The sequence below is a fragment of the Vicia villosa genome, unplaced genomic scaffold (assembly GCF_029867415.1).
Source record: "Vicia villosa cultivar HV-30 ecotype Madison, WI unplaced genomic scaffold, Vvil1.0 ctg.000163F_1_1, whole genome shotgun sequence".
Classification (NCBI taxonomy): domain Eukaryota; kingdom Viridiplantae; phylum Streptophyta; class Magnoliopsida; order Fabales; family Fabaceae; genus Vicia; species Vicia villosa.
Genome location: NW_026705046.1, coordinates 814835 through 829113, shown reverse-complemented (window position 1 = coordinate 829113; position 14279 = coordinate 814835). Strand labels below are relative to the sequence as shown.

At 37.7% G+C, this 14279-nt stretch overlaps 1 long non-coding RNA gene across 1 annotated transcript; it reads left to right on the top strand.

Annotated features, from left to right (window-relative positions):
• The first annotated feature begins 3180 nt into the window (after positions 1-3180).
• LOC131624820 (uncharacterized) lies at positions 3181-5278 on the top strand. The gene is made up of 3 exons (XR_009290667.1): positions 3181-3273; positions 3373-3531; positions 5130-5278. It is a non-coding gene; the product is annotated as an uncharacterized LOC131624820 (long non-coding RNA).
• The last annotated feature ends 9001 nt before the right edge of the window (positions 5279-14279 follow it).

The following is a 14279-nucleotide window of genomic DNA, read 5'->3' as shown; positions in this document are numbered from 1 at the left end:
TACGATTGGGCGAGGTTTGAATACCTGGTCGATAGAAGAGGATATGTATTTCTGTTCTTATCATTTTATATTTAAGTTCTAGAACTACGCTAGATAGAATATGAAATGATGTAGAAGCGTGAAATGCAGTAACCTAAGTTCTTGTTAGTTGTTGTTCATCTGACCCCGAGTGAAGCCATAGAATTACGCTTGGCGTTGGGCGTTCAGGCGAGTAGGAACTAAGATCTATCTAGAACATCAGCAGGATGATCGCAGTTGCGTCGGATGTTAGGAACTATAGTATTCCTATCTGCACTGAACTATCCTTGGAATCTCATGCATGCGTGGGACGAGTGGTTACGCGCACTGCATGGTGATCCGGACTTGAACTTTATATCTTCGTGCTTAGAGTTTTGGCTTTCCGAGTAAGTAAACTTTGATGTGTAGCACTCTCAGGTTTTAGCATCCTGAGGAGTGTGATTCGAAGGACTTGAAGAACGATGAACCTATTGGAGATCTGTTCAGACACTTGTCGGTTGTGACTTTAGGATACGCGTGGAGATCGTTATACGCCACTAAGATAGGTTACCTAGATACATGGCCTCGGAGTTGGACCACCATGTTGGTACTACCAGACGGGTATAATGCCACAGTATCGCTATCGTGCACAAGACGCGTGAGTCATCCTTTTTCCGACATGTGTGGGACAAAGATTATCTGAAGCTCAAGGTAGAATTCTGATTTGGCACTCGTGAGACACAGATCCAGACTCTCATAAGGTATGTGGGATAAGGATCCATACGTCGCGCTCGATAGTAGAGGAATAACTAGACAGGCGATGGTGGGACGGATCAAGATCCGATACTATGCTTATGGAGACTCTGAGTGATCGTGATCGCGTGAGTTAGTATCCGATTGTACCTTGGGGACGTTCTCGTTTCAGGAAGTTTTAAGTTGGCAATTTTGCATGAATGCCTAGGGTAGGACTCATGTGCGGTCATGATATCCTGGTCAGCATGGTGAGTGGCTATCATGTACCATTGGCGACCGGTGATGGAATATGCGAGTTGTATCTTGGACTAGTTTGACGTGTGACGTATCTGGTAGAGTGTCTGTAGATACTCTGAGTGAAGAAATGTCAATCTCGGTAAAGCATAGACATTTTGGTTTGAGAACTGCTAAGAAGTCTATTAGAGAAATGTTCGAAGTACAAAGTGCAGTTTCTTGCATTGTGGCTACACTCTGACTGTTAGAAGCACCACAATGAAGGATGCAGCCGTCGAGGAAGTCAGTTTAGGTCAGAGGTGGAACAGACATTAGATGAATATGTGAATAGAGTGTGGCTATGGGAGGATTGTTATATCAGTAAGTCGCACGAGTTATCAGAGGTGATACTACGCTAAGAGAATGAAGGTGTATGGTTGGGTAGAAGTTGTGTAAAACTGCTAGAGTTATCATGAGCTGCAGTACATCGTGAAGGGTTCGAAATATCGGTTGAGCAACAAGATTTGTTGGAATGACAAACATAGCAGATGTACGCTGTAGAAATCAGTGACAAGGACGAACCTCTAAGCCAGTGAATTTTTGGGTTTCAATGTCCTAAGATAGAAACGTGTACCTAAGTTGTGGTAGATGAACTATATGGAATGGCAGAGTAAGTAGAAGCTTGATTCTGGAGAGTATGCAACTTTGAAGAGTAGTAGTTGATGATGGATGAATATGGAGACCTGGCACGTGTTGTAATTGGACAACTATGGATAAGGAATTACTGTGTATTAAAGGAAACTAAGTGAATTATGGATATAACGTGACTCGAAAGATTTCAAGTTGTGTGACTTGTTGGAATCAGAGTAGCGCAACGGATCAAGGAAGAATCAGATAAGTCTGAGGTAGGAACGAACGGACTATTTGTAGGATTTTATGTTGGGATGAAAGTATCTTCCTAAGGGAAATTTTCGAAGCGGCGTTTCGTTCATTCTAGTCTCTCAAGGATCACCATAGCTCGAGAGGTGTTGTCAATGGGCCAGCTTGGGAATACATTTTTGTGGATGGCATGCGGTCCGATGTTCGTAGGTCATCAGTTTAGCTTGCAAGTCACAAGGGTTGGACTGAGTATCAGACCGTCGAAATGCTGAAGGCTAGAGAGGACATTCAGTTGGCGCAAGTTCTTTGTGGTTATGCCTTGTGTACTATGATTGTATAGGAAGACTGGCACAATGGTTACAGGCCAGTTGTTGAATTTCATCTCTTATCAGTAGAATCTTGTGCGAAGTTGTCGAATGTCAAGGCTATAGTTGCAAGATGATTACACCTTCGCGGTTTACGGTGACAGTTGTTATGTCTAAACTGGAGTAAGGGTTAAAGTAAGGAAATTCAGTTGTATAAGTAAAGGTAAATATGGGACAACCATCCTAAGACTTTGGGAACCAGAGGTTAATACCAAGGAATTTGGAGATCACCTAATGACATTGTATGGACTCGAGTGGAGAATAATTTTAAGAGTTGTCGCAGAAGTGACGTTGTGGCAGTAATCTTCGAATGGGAAGTAATTCAAGGAGCTGAGTGAATCAGTAATGTTTGTTGAACAAGGGTGAACACACCAGAGAATGAAACGAAGGATATCCGACATAAGTGTATCACTAAGACTTTTGAAGTTCTGGAGATTCAGTGCAGAGCAGTGAAGGTCAAGGACCCTGGAAGGATCTTTCCCCAGATATGTCAGGACGAAGTATCTGGATAGACGTGTTGCTTGAGAGTCAATGTTCTAACCATGCAAAGTGGGACGCAGGTGTTTTGGCATATTATGTTTCTTCATATGGAATGACCCTCAGACAGAGTAGTGAGATTATCAGAAGAGGAATGTAAGGAACATTTCATCCCCTAGTTGGTATAGATTTGGACACGTTGTTTCCGTGGTGATCAGAAAGAATTCGAGGACGAATTCTATTTAAGGAGGGAAGAATGTAATATCCCATATTATAATCAAGCATGATTATGAAATACTAAGAAAATATTATGGATTAATTATGCATTAAGAAAGATTAGTTGGAGTAGAAGGAAATTGGTTAGGAACTAACCAAGTGGCAATGGTGTAAATATGATTTAGTTGGAGGGCAATTGAGACAATTAACCTTATGCATGTGAACTTAAGGCTTGTTTGGATTGATAGTGCTTCATAAATCATATTTTTGGGAGAAAGGAGAAAGGAATAGCCATTGAAGCAAAGAGAAGGAAGGGAGAACTCATCTTCAAGTTTCTATTTTCGCAACACTTGGTACAGCTCCACTAAATCAGGTATAACTCTCAACTCGTAACTCCGATCATAACGATTCTGGTCCCATTGGAAAGATAATGAATTTCTCTTCGATTTGCACCTATGGTTCGCATTTATAGCTTCTGTTTTGAAGGAGAAAAACGAGTTTGAAGTTGGGTGGTCAATGCTGAATGTGTATGAAGGTGAGCTACGAATTTCTTGCTAATGGAGATGGAAGTTTGAGCAAGAGGGAGATGCAATAGTAGCAAGAGCACCATCTCAACCTCTATTAATCCAAGGTGAGTCCTTAGATAGTGACTTGGGGGTGTTGCATGTAATGGGGTTATGGTGAGATAAACTTGATGCATGTTAGACTAGTTGGTGATATGAGTTCTTGATGATAAAGCTATATTGCATGTTGATAGTAGGTTTGTGTTCCATATTAATTACTACTAATAGCTGATATTACATGATTTGGACTCCTTTAGAACATTGAGATGTTTGGATTTGGTTTAGAATTTGACTTGATATAATATTGAGATGTTAGAGGTGTTTGGATTGAAGTTGTATTAGGTTTAGAACCCTTAGAAATGCAGAAAATTGGTTCTGCTTCAGGGTAATCGGTTACTGGCATTTGGGTAACCGGTTACTCTGTATAAAATTGCGTTACTGGGCATTTTGCATGCCAGTAACCGGTTACTGGCTTCTGGGTAACCGGTTACCCTGGGCAAAAGTGCAAAAATCAGCAAACTTCGGAAATTCGTAACTTTCGGCTCGGGTATCGGAATTGCGCAAACTTTATATCGTTGGAAAGCTAGCGACGTGTACTTTCTAATAAAATTGGTCCCCAAACCAGAATATTTGATTTAACCATAGTGGAACCCCACTTAGTGAATCAATGAATTAGTATGGGAGCTTATGTTTTTACCAATTGATTAATAATTATTATGTCATGCATTGAATAGAATGCCTATTGTTACTATGAATAGTATATCTATGTTTGAAAATGTTATGCCATTATGTATGATACATGGAACCTGTGGACACCGTCGTTTTGGCTAAACGATTGGATTGATTGCTTTGTTTGTGACCTTGACATTACGTCATATTTCTGTATGCTTGAATCGAAGTGGCCGGAAGGCTAGATTGGGACGCTGCTCCGACTATGTAGTCTATGAGCCCTCCCGGACCGTGTAGTCCAATGGAATAACCCGTTCATGTGTATTGTTCGATATGGTGTGCATCTGAGCTACCGTTGCAGTGTGCTCGTGAGTTTCCGTACGGGGTTCTACTCACTTGCCGTTAACACACTTGCGTGCTCGGTATGGTGGGGTGATGCGGCTATGTAGGCTAATGCATAATGTGGTAACTCACCTCTAGTAAAGTCACGTAGACTAATACTAGGCTTTCGCCCGATGGGCTCAGGCGTCAAGGTGGCGGTTTGTACTCGGCGTAACTCACCAGCGTGAAGAAGGTTAACAGAACAATGACGCCATTTAGACAATAGTCATCTCGCGGCCATTTAGGCTTGTGCGAACCCGTTTAACCATCTTGCAGTGTGCTTGTACAAGTCCCTTGACATATAGGCAGGAGGTTACTCATCGAGGATGCATTTATTCCATAATCTAGCCGAGGTTGTTACACTTCTGGATTCCCCGTGTGTGGATGCGGGTTTGCATACTTGTTTGCTATACAGTGTGTATTTGCTTGAGACAAGTCCAATGGTGGACGAGTCACTTTGTTTTCTCCGTATTTGTACCGGATGTGAGGTTAAACTCCGGATCAATGGTGGATTCGGTTTTGATGCATGTACCCTGTAGATCCGAGTGGACCCATAGGATAGGAGGACTCACTGAGATTTAGTAATCTCACCCCAATCAACTTATATTTTTTTCAGGTGCAGTTTAGTAGTGTTTGGTCAGTAGCAGGTTTGGACTGAAGACTTGGAAGTGGTGATGGCTCGGAGACCTCTTCAGATCTCATTTTCCGCTGTGCAGATCCATTGAAGACACATGTTCTATAATTCTTATTATTATTTCATGTTGTATTTTAAATGTATCATCTTGTATCCTTGGCTTTTATATGTACTCAATATCAATTATTAACGTTTCATGCATAATATACTAGTCAATTATGTATGGGGTGTTACATATGGATAGACGGCCAGACCCAATCTAATAATTCTAATTTCGTGTCACTTTATGTTATTATATATATATATATATATATATATATATATATATATATATATATATATATATATATATATATATATATATATATATATATATATATATATATATATATATATATATGATAAATAAACATGTAAATAAAATTGTCTAGCATCGTACAAATTAAATTTATATACTTGTTAATTTATTATCTATTGTTGAGATAAAATATGCATAAAGATAAAAAAATGATAATAAATATGATACCAATTTAAACATAAAAAGAACTTTAAGCTTAAGCTTAATGTAATATCATAGTCATTATATATTATAAGAATGTTAATCATAGAATATTTTGAGGTGAGATTCTGTGGCTAACTGCCATGTATGTATGTATCTTTGAATTTTCTTGATTCATTGATTAAGTTGTAAAATGCATAATGATGAGAATATTAAATGATTAAATTGAAAAACAAATATTTAATTACTAAATAATCTCATTTTATTAGTACTCAGTATTCAAATGAGACAAGCAAAACTAATTCTCTCAAAGTGCTTTTTGCGATTGACTGTTCACATTTTTCTTATTAAATGTAAGACCTCCATTTATATACATTAAATACATGTGGTCCTACCCACTTAATTACAATAAATTAAATTATAGCAAGAAACGAGGATCAACAGAAAGAACCAGAAACCCCCAAATTAGAGGTGGCCCCCATCTCTGAATCGCTTCATCAACACAACCACAATCCACCATTTTCCGAACCATTCAAACCAACTCCGCCGCCAACTTCTCTACTGAAAATCCATCCAAAACACCCTCTCCTTCTCTCAGTCTCCATCTCACCACCCTCACCACCCCACAATCTAATGGCGGCGATGGGCAGAGTCCAATAGCGACTCTTGGAGGAGCCTGGGCAGGTGCCCGGCCTAGCCGGAGCTTGGCTCCGCCACTGCTTCCACTCATTGTATATATAATAATATGAATTCTATTTCTTGATGTAACTTTCTTAGTGTACCAAAAGTTAAATTCCGAATGTCTAATTCTTCCACCTTTATACACATTCACTTAGTCTCAAGTAGGAACATAAAATTGATCTTCCTCCTAACCACAATCTCCCCTATTTTCATAAATTTCATAGTAAGTGTGCTTATATTCTATGTTCTAAAATGAATCATACTCTCATAAACTAACTTCTTTACTCACTCGTTTACAAAAACGTGAAAACTCTTACCTTATTTATCACTAGATTCAGTGCCGCAACCCTTACTCTTCTAACATTGTAATCAAGTCAGACAACATCATGCTTACGAATAACAACCTAACATAATCATTTCCTTTTATTCGGTCTTGAGATCGCCAATTCATAACAATGCTAACATAGACAAGGTTAATTAATGATATAAAGATAAAAAAGATTAATGATATTTTTCAATTTTAAATTTTATAGGTATTACTATAAAGAAGTTAATAATTGTTAAATTCACTACAGATGTAACATGTAAAATTTATCTATTCATTCTTTAGAGTCACTATATATACACATTACAAGACTACTTGTTTACCATCTGTTACAAAATCTACTAATCTTCATAATTCCAAACATAAATGACTCCTAAATATAAGGTAACTGCAACAGCTAATAACAACACATAATTGTGCAATAATAACAATAACCTCCACCAGTGGAAGATAGAGCAAAATATTCCATAAATCTCAATAATAATAATATATGTGAAAATTTATATTAATACATGTAGAAATTTATATTAAATCTTACATAGATTACACATGTAAAAAAAGTATTTATGAATGAATTTATCATGTAATATTAATTCTAGTTTAAAATGAATTGAATTTAAAGTAATTGTTATATTTGAATAAATTTCATGTAAAAATTATTTTTAAACCCACTACTAAGATATTCTAATTTGAAATAGAATAGAATCAATTTTATTTTAAAACAACCAAATCCAAAATCATTTCAATATCAAATTTTCATATTTACCTCACTATACCAAAAACTAAGCCAAGCTTACCAAAAAAAAAAAAAATTTCTTTACCCACCTCTACATGGGGGTCACCCCCAGCGAAATCCCCCTTTTGCCCCTGCTTCGGAGATGCATCTCCGAAGTAATTTTTTTTCTAGTCTCTTCAGACTAAATCCCTGTTGGATTTTCTGGTCTCTACAGACTACCAACAGATTTTCCTGATGAAGCAACTTCTAGATTTGGTGTTCATGATTCAACTGGTGGATTTGGTTCAAACCCTTATCATAATAACAGAGGCATGTCTAGAACTTCTGATGGTCAGTTTATCACCAACCCCTATTACGGCGCAGCGAGGAGCTTATCTGGAGTTGATCAATCTCATACGACCCGATACTTGGAAAATGGGCCGATATCTGAATCTAAAAAGTCCCCTTTTGATCCTTTTTTGAACGGAGGAGGCCTACCATATTCTAGCCAACCCATGTATCCCTCATTTCCTATCAATCCGTCCTATCACATTACATCGCCAAAATCGTCGAACGAAGGAGGCCCACCCTATTCTAACAATACCATGTTTCCCTCATTTCCCATCAATCCTTCCTATCACATTACATCGCCGAAATCGTCGCAGTTGCCATTTGGCGGTGAACTTTCAAAACCTTATTCAAGCAGAACAGTTGGGTTTCCACAAGCCGATCCTTTCTCATTTCATGGTGACCATTTAAGATAAACCATTGTATATAACTCCATAGCTTGTTAGCTTGCGTTAGAGCAATAAAGTTATTGTCCCGTACCATGTTTGTACCTTGCAGCTGATTTTATGAATTCTCTATAGTTTTATTGTGATGATATTTATTTTGTGACAAAATATCATAAAATCTTGGGTTTAATATACTTCACCCCCTGCCAATATAGCGAGTTTTGGTTTGGCCCCCTTGAATGTTTTTTTTTATGAAACGCCCCTTATAAAACCCAAAACCTGGATTTACCACACCCTTTTACCTTATTTGCTGACTGGACTTTGATTTAATTGGTGATGTGGCATATTTAATTTTTAAATTTTTTTATTTTAAATTGCTTTTATTAACTTTTTTAAAATTAAATTTGTAAGAAATTATATTAATCAATTACTTATTAAAATATTTATTTAGAATTAATGTACAATATGTCTTTGGAAGGCCCATTAATTGAACTTTTTATTGTTAATGTACAAAGTAGGTTTATAAACTCTTTTGCTTAGAGAATTATTTTCGATGTGGGACTTAAGTTTTACTCAGAATCATTTTAACTTAACATGTGCCCAAGGTTAACAAGTGTGCATGCAAGCTTTGATAAAATAATGATAATGCCACCTTGTTACATGAAACTGCATGAAGAATAAAAATGATGTTACATAGGGGCTTCCCCAATTCAAGGATACTCTCATTATTTACCTCTCACGCCTCATTTCTTTTGTTTTTTTCATTTGGTTCCTTCATAACTCATATTCTGCAAAATACTTTTTGTTAAGTAACACTTGTCCTCCTAGCAGTATACAAAGACAATATCTCTATGGTTATACTGGCCTCACTTTCTGATAATGTAGCCATGTTTTCTGGATGCAAACTAAGACATTGACTGGTTTTGGCACAACTCTTCTAAAAAGATTTTGTGGGAAATTCAACAGTAATTTGCTGGGTGTTGTTTCACGCATTAGGAAAGCTTGTTTGGATGAAAGAATCTTTGTTGAAGTGAATGTTGACGATGTTGGAATTAGACTCTCAAACCTTTGAGTAATTCCTTATCGTTAAAGATGACAATGAAGAAAAATAGGATTAGGGTTTGCGAAAATATTAAAAGAGAAGGAGAAAGTATTTTCTGCAGAGTTTCTCTCTGCCCACAAACTGTGGAAATTCTGTTATTCACTTGCAACTGCAACTTCTGTGAATACAAGATAATGACTTGATTACAAATAATGAGGGTTACTCCCTATTTATAGATTTAGGTTAGCCTTCTCCTTAAGCCAAAACCCAAAACTATAAAAGCCCAAAATACCTATTTTGGAACTAAATCAAATCTAATCTATTTCAAATCTATCTAAATTTAAAACAAACTTATGTGTAACAAACTGTTACACACTTCGACACACCTTGTGTTCGAGTAACAACCTGCCTCGACACAAGGAATTACAAATTAACACACCACCTAATTCATTGTGTCTATGCTATCCACATTCATCATAGCTCTTAGTCTTCTGAATATTTCGACCAGCACTCCCTTCGTCATGATATCTGCAATCTGATTCTCAGTTCTGCAGTGTTCCAAATGTTAGAACAAGAATTGTTCTGATCAATATTCTTGGTTTTGATGATAACAAGGATATGAATTTTGTGTAAGATAATGTGGTACTCTAATACATTGCAATTTCCCTTTCAGGAAATATATAAAGAGTATGCACAAATCAACGCTCAGAAGCTTTGTCTCAGAAGGTTCAGCATGCAACATCAGAACATGGTCTGGCAAGACATCAGAAGATGGTCAAGGAAGAATCAGAACATGGGTCTATGGAAGCATCAGAAGAACTTGAGATCAGAAGCAGAAGCACTGAAGTTCTCATGGTATCACGCTCAGAAGCACTTCAAGGTCAGAAGACAAGAAGATGCTATGCACCAAGCTGTTTGACTCTGATGATATTCAAATATTATATACACAAACATCAGATCAGAAGAAAGTACAGGTGGCAGGCTACGCTGACTGACAAAAGGAACGTTGGAAGCTATTAAAGGCAACGTCAGTAGACACAGCGTGAACAAGGCTCGAGGTAGTTGACAAAAGCGTGAAACATTAAATGCAATGCTGTACGGAATACGCAAAGCATTAAATGCTCCCAACGATCATCTTCTCAAACGCCTATATAAATGAAGTTCTGATGAGAAGCAAGGTTGACGATTTGCTAACAATTAACTTGCTGAAACGCTGTTCAAACTCAAAGCTCAGAAACTTCATCTTCATCAAAGCTCACTACATTGCTGTTGTAATATATTAGTGAGATTAAGCTTAAACGTTAAGAGAAATATCACTGTTGTGATTATAGATTTTCAGAAGCATTGTAAAACTCTTACTTGATTACATTAATTTGTAAGTAACTAGAGTGATCAAGTGTTGATCAGGATACTCTAGGAAGTCTTAGCTTGTGTCTAAGCAGTTGTAATTAGAGTGATCACGTGGTGGTCAGGATACTCTAAGAAAGTCTTAACTTGTGTCTAAGCATTTGTTCCTGGAGTGATCAGGTTGTGATCAGGATACTCTAGAAGACTTAGTCGCGGACTAAGTGGAAAACCATTGTAATCTGTTGCGATTAGTGGATTAAATCCTCAGGTGAGGTAAATCACTCAGTGGGGGTGGACTGCAGTAGTTTAGTTAACAACGAACCAGGATAAAAATAACTGTGCATATTGTTTTTATCGTTCAAGTTTTTAGACTACACTTATTCAAACCCCCCCTTTCTAAGTGTTTTTCTATCCTTCAATTGGCATCAGAGCGCCGGTTCTAAGGTGCAAGCACTTAACCGTGTTTAGAAAAGATTCAGGAAGAGAAAAACGCTTCAGTAAAAGATGGCTGGTGAAGTTCAAACAAATCCAACTGCATCTACATCTGGCTCTGCTGAGCAATACAATGGTAACAATGGTTACACTAGACCACCAGTATTCGATGGTGAAAACTTTGAACATTGGAAAGATAAACTGGAAAGTTACTTTCTTGGTCTGGATGTTGATCTATGGGATCTTCTGATGGATGGTTACAAACATCCAGTGAAAGCCAGTGGCGTAAGGCTTACAAGGCAAGAAATGACTGATGATCAAAAGAAAGAATTCAAGAATCATCATAAATGTAGGACTGTTTTGCTGAATGCTATCTCTCATGCTGAGTATGAGAAGATATCTAACAGGGAAACTGCCCATGATATATATGAGTCATTGAAAATGACCCATGAAGGAAATGCTCAAGTCAAGGAGACTAAAGCTCTTGCTCTAATCCAGAAATATGAAGCCTTCAAGATGGAGGATGATGAAGATATTGAGAAGATGTTCTCAAGATTTCAAACTCTAACTGCTGGATTGAGAGTTCTGGATAAAGGCTACACCAAGGCTGATCATGTAAAGAAGATTATCAGAAGCTTACCCAGAAGATGGGGTCCAATGGTGACTGCATTCAAGATTGCCAAGAATCTGAATGAAGTTTCTTTGGAAGAGCTTATCAGTGCCTTGAGAAGCCATGAAATAGAGCTGGATGCAAACGAGCCTCAGAAGAAAGGTAAGTCTATTGCATTAAAATCTAATGTTAAAAAATGCACTAACGCTTTTCAGGCTAGAGAAGAAGATCCTGAAGAATCAGAATCTGAAGAAGAAGATGAACTGTCCATGATCTCCAGAAGGGTAAACCAACTCTGGAAGAGCAAGCAAAGGAAGTTCAGAGGCTTCAGAAGTTCAAAGAGATTTGAACGAGGAGAATCTTCTGGTGACAGAAGATCTGACAAGAAGAAGGCTGTCTGCTATGAGTGCAATGAGCCTGGACATTACAAGAACGAGTGTCCAAAACTTCAGAAGGAGAATCCCAAGAAGAAGTTTCATAAGAAGAAAGGTCTTATGGCAACATGGGATGATTCTGAATCAGAATCAGAATCAGACTCTGAAGGAGAGCAAGCCAACTTTGCGCTGATGGCTACAGAAGATGATGGATCAGAATCTACATCAGAATTAGATTCTGAAGAGGTATTTTCTGAACTATCTAGAGAAGAGTTAGTTTCCAGTTTAACAGAACTTCTGGAACTCAAGGTTCATCTTAGTATCAAATACAAAAAGCTGAAGAAGCAGTTTGAATTTGAAACTAAGAAGCTGGAAGTGGAAAATTACGAACTGAAGGAAAAAGTTTTAAATCTATCCAAAGATAGTGGATCTCCTTCTGAAACAGAAAAATCCATTCCTAGCATGAATCATATTCTGAAAGAATATGACTCGAGCTTCAGAAAGTTCTTATCTAGAAGTATTGGCAGAAGTCATCTTGCTTCTATGATATATGGTGTTTTTGGAAACAGAAGGTTTGGTTTTGGCTATGAGGGTGATACCTCACATAAATTTGAACCTATTGATGATCTGAAGATCACATACAAGCCATTGTATGATCAGTTCAAATATGGCCATGCACATGATATTAGGCTCACTTCACATGCATAGAAGTTTAACACTGTTCACACCAAGAAGCTTGTGACACATCCTAAGAAATATCATGCTGACAAACCTAAAGAATATCATGATGTTCCTCCTGTTAAATATTTTGCTAAACCCAAGTTCAATCAGAACTTGAGGAGAACTAACAAGAAAGGACCCAAGAAATTGTGGGTACCTAAGGAGAAGATAATTTATGTTGCAGATATCCTTGGCGGCAAAGAGGACAAAAAGCAAAATGTCATGGTACCTGGACTCTGGGTGCTCGCGACACATGACGGGAAGAAGGTCTACATTCCAAGACCTGGTGCTTAAACCAGGTGGAGAAGTCAAGTTTGGAGGAGATCAGAAGGGCAAAATCATTGGCTCTGGAACCATAAGTCTTGGCAAGAGAAAAAACAACATCTATAAGATTGATCTTTCTGATCTTGAGAAGCAGAAGGTGACTTGTCTTATGTCTGTTTCTGAGGAGCAATGGGTCTGGCACAGAAGATTAGGTCATGCTAGTTTGAGAAAGATTTCTCAGATTAACAAACTAAATCTGGTCAGAGGACTCTCAAATCTGAAATACAAATCAGATGCTCTTTGTGAAGCATGTCAGAAGGGAAAGTTCTCCAGACCTGCATTCAAGTCTAAGAATGTTGTTTCTACCTCAAGGCCGTTAGAACTCTTGCACATTGATCTGTTTGGCCCAGTCAAAACAGCATCTGTCAGAGGGAAGAAATATGGATTAGTCATCGTTGATGATTATAGCCGCTGGACATGGGTAAAGGTCTTGAAACACAAGGATGAGTCTCATTCAGTGTTCCTTGAATTCTGCACTTAGATCCAATCTGAGAAAGAGTGTAAAATCCTAAAGGTTAGAAGTGATCATGGTGGTGAATTTGAGAACAAATTCTTTGAGGAGTTCTTCAAAGAAAATGGTATTGCCCATGATTTCTCTTGTCCTAGAACTCCACAACAAAATGGAGTTGTAGAACGAAAGAATAGGACTCTACAAGAAATGGCCAGAACCATGATCAATGAAACCGATATGGCTAAGCATTTCTGGGCAGAAGCAATAAACACTGCGTGTTATATTCAGAATAGAATCTCTATCAGACCTATTCTAAATAAGACTCCTTATGAATTGTGGAAGAACAGAAAGCCCAACAATTCATATTTCCATCCTTTTGGATGTGTATGCTTTATTCTGAATACTAAAGATCATCTTGGTAAGTTTGATTCTAAAGCACAAAAGTGTTTCCTTCTTGGATATTCTGAACGCTCTAAAGGCTACAGAGTATACAATACTGAAACATTGATTGTAGAAGAATCAATCAATATCAGGTTTGATGATAAGCTTGGTCTTGAAAAACCAAAGCAGTTTGAGAATTTTGCAGATTGTGATATTGATATCTCAGAAGTTGAAGAACCAAGAAGCAAAGCTGCAGAAGCTGGCAGTCTCAGAAGCAATGGATCAGAAGATCAAGTTGCTGCATCTTTAGAGAATCTCAGGATTTCTGAAGAGCCAACAGTCAGAAGATCACCTAGACTTGCATCAGCTCACTCAGAAGATGTGATCCTTGGAAAGAAAGATGATCCTATCAGAACAAGATCATTTCTAAAGAATGAAAATCAGAAGCAGTGATCAGAATCAGAAGGCGTAAAGTCTTTTCAGGAAAACTTACAGCT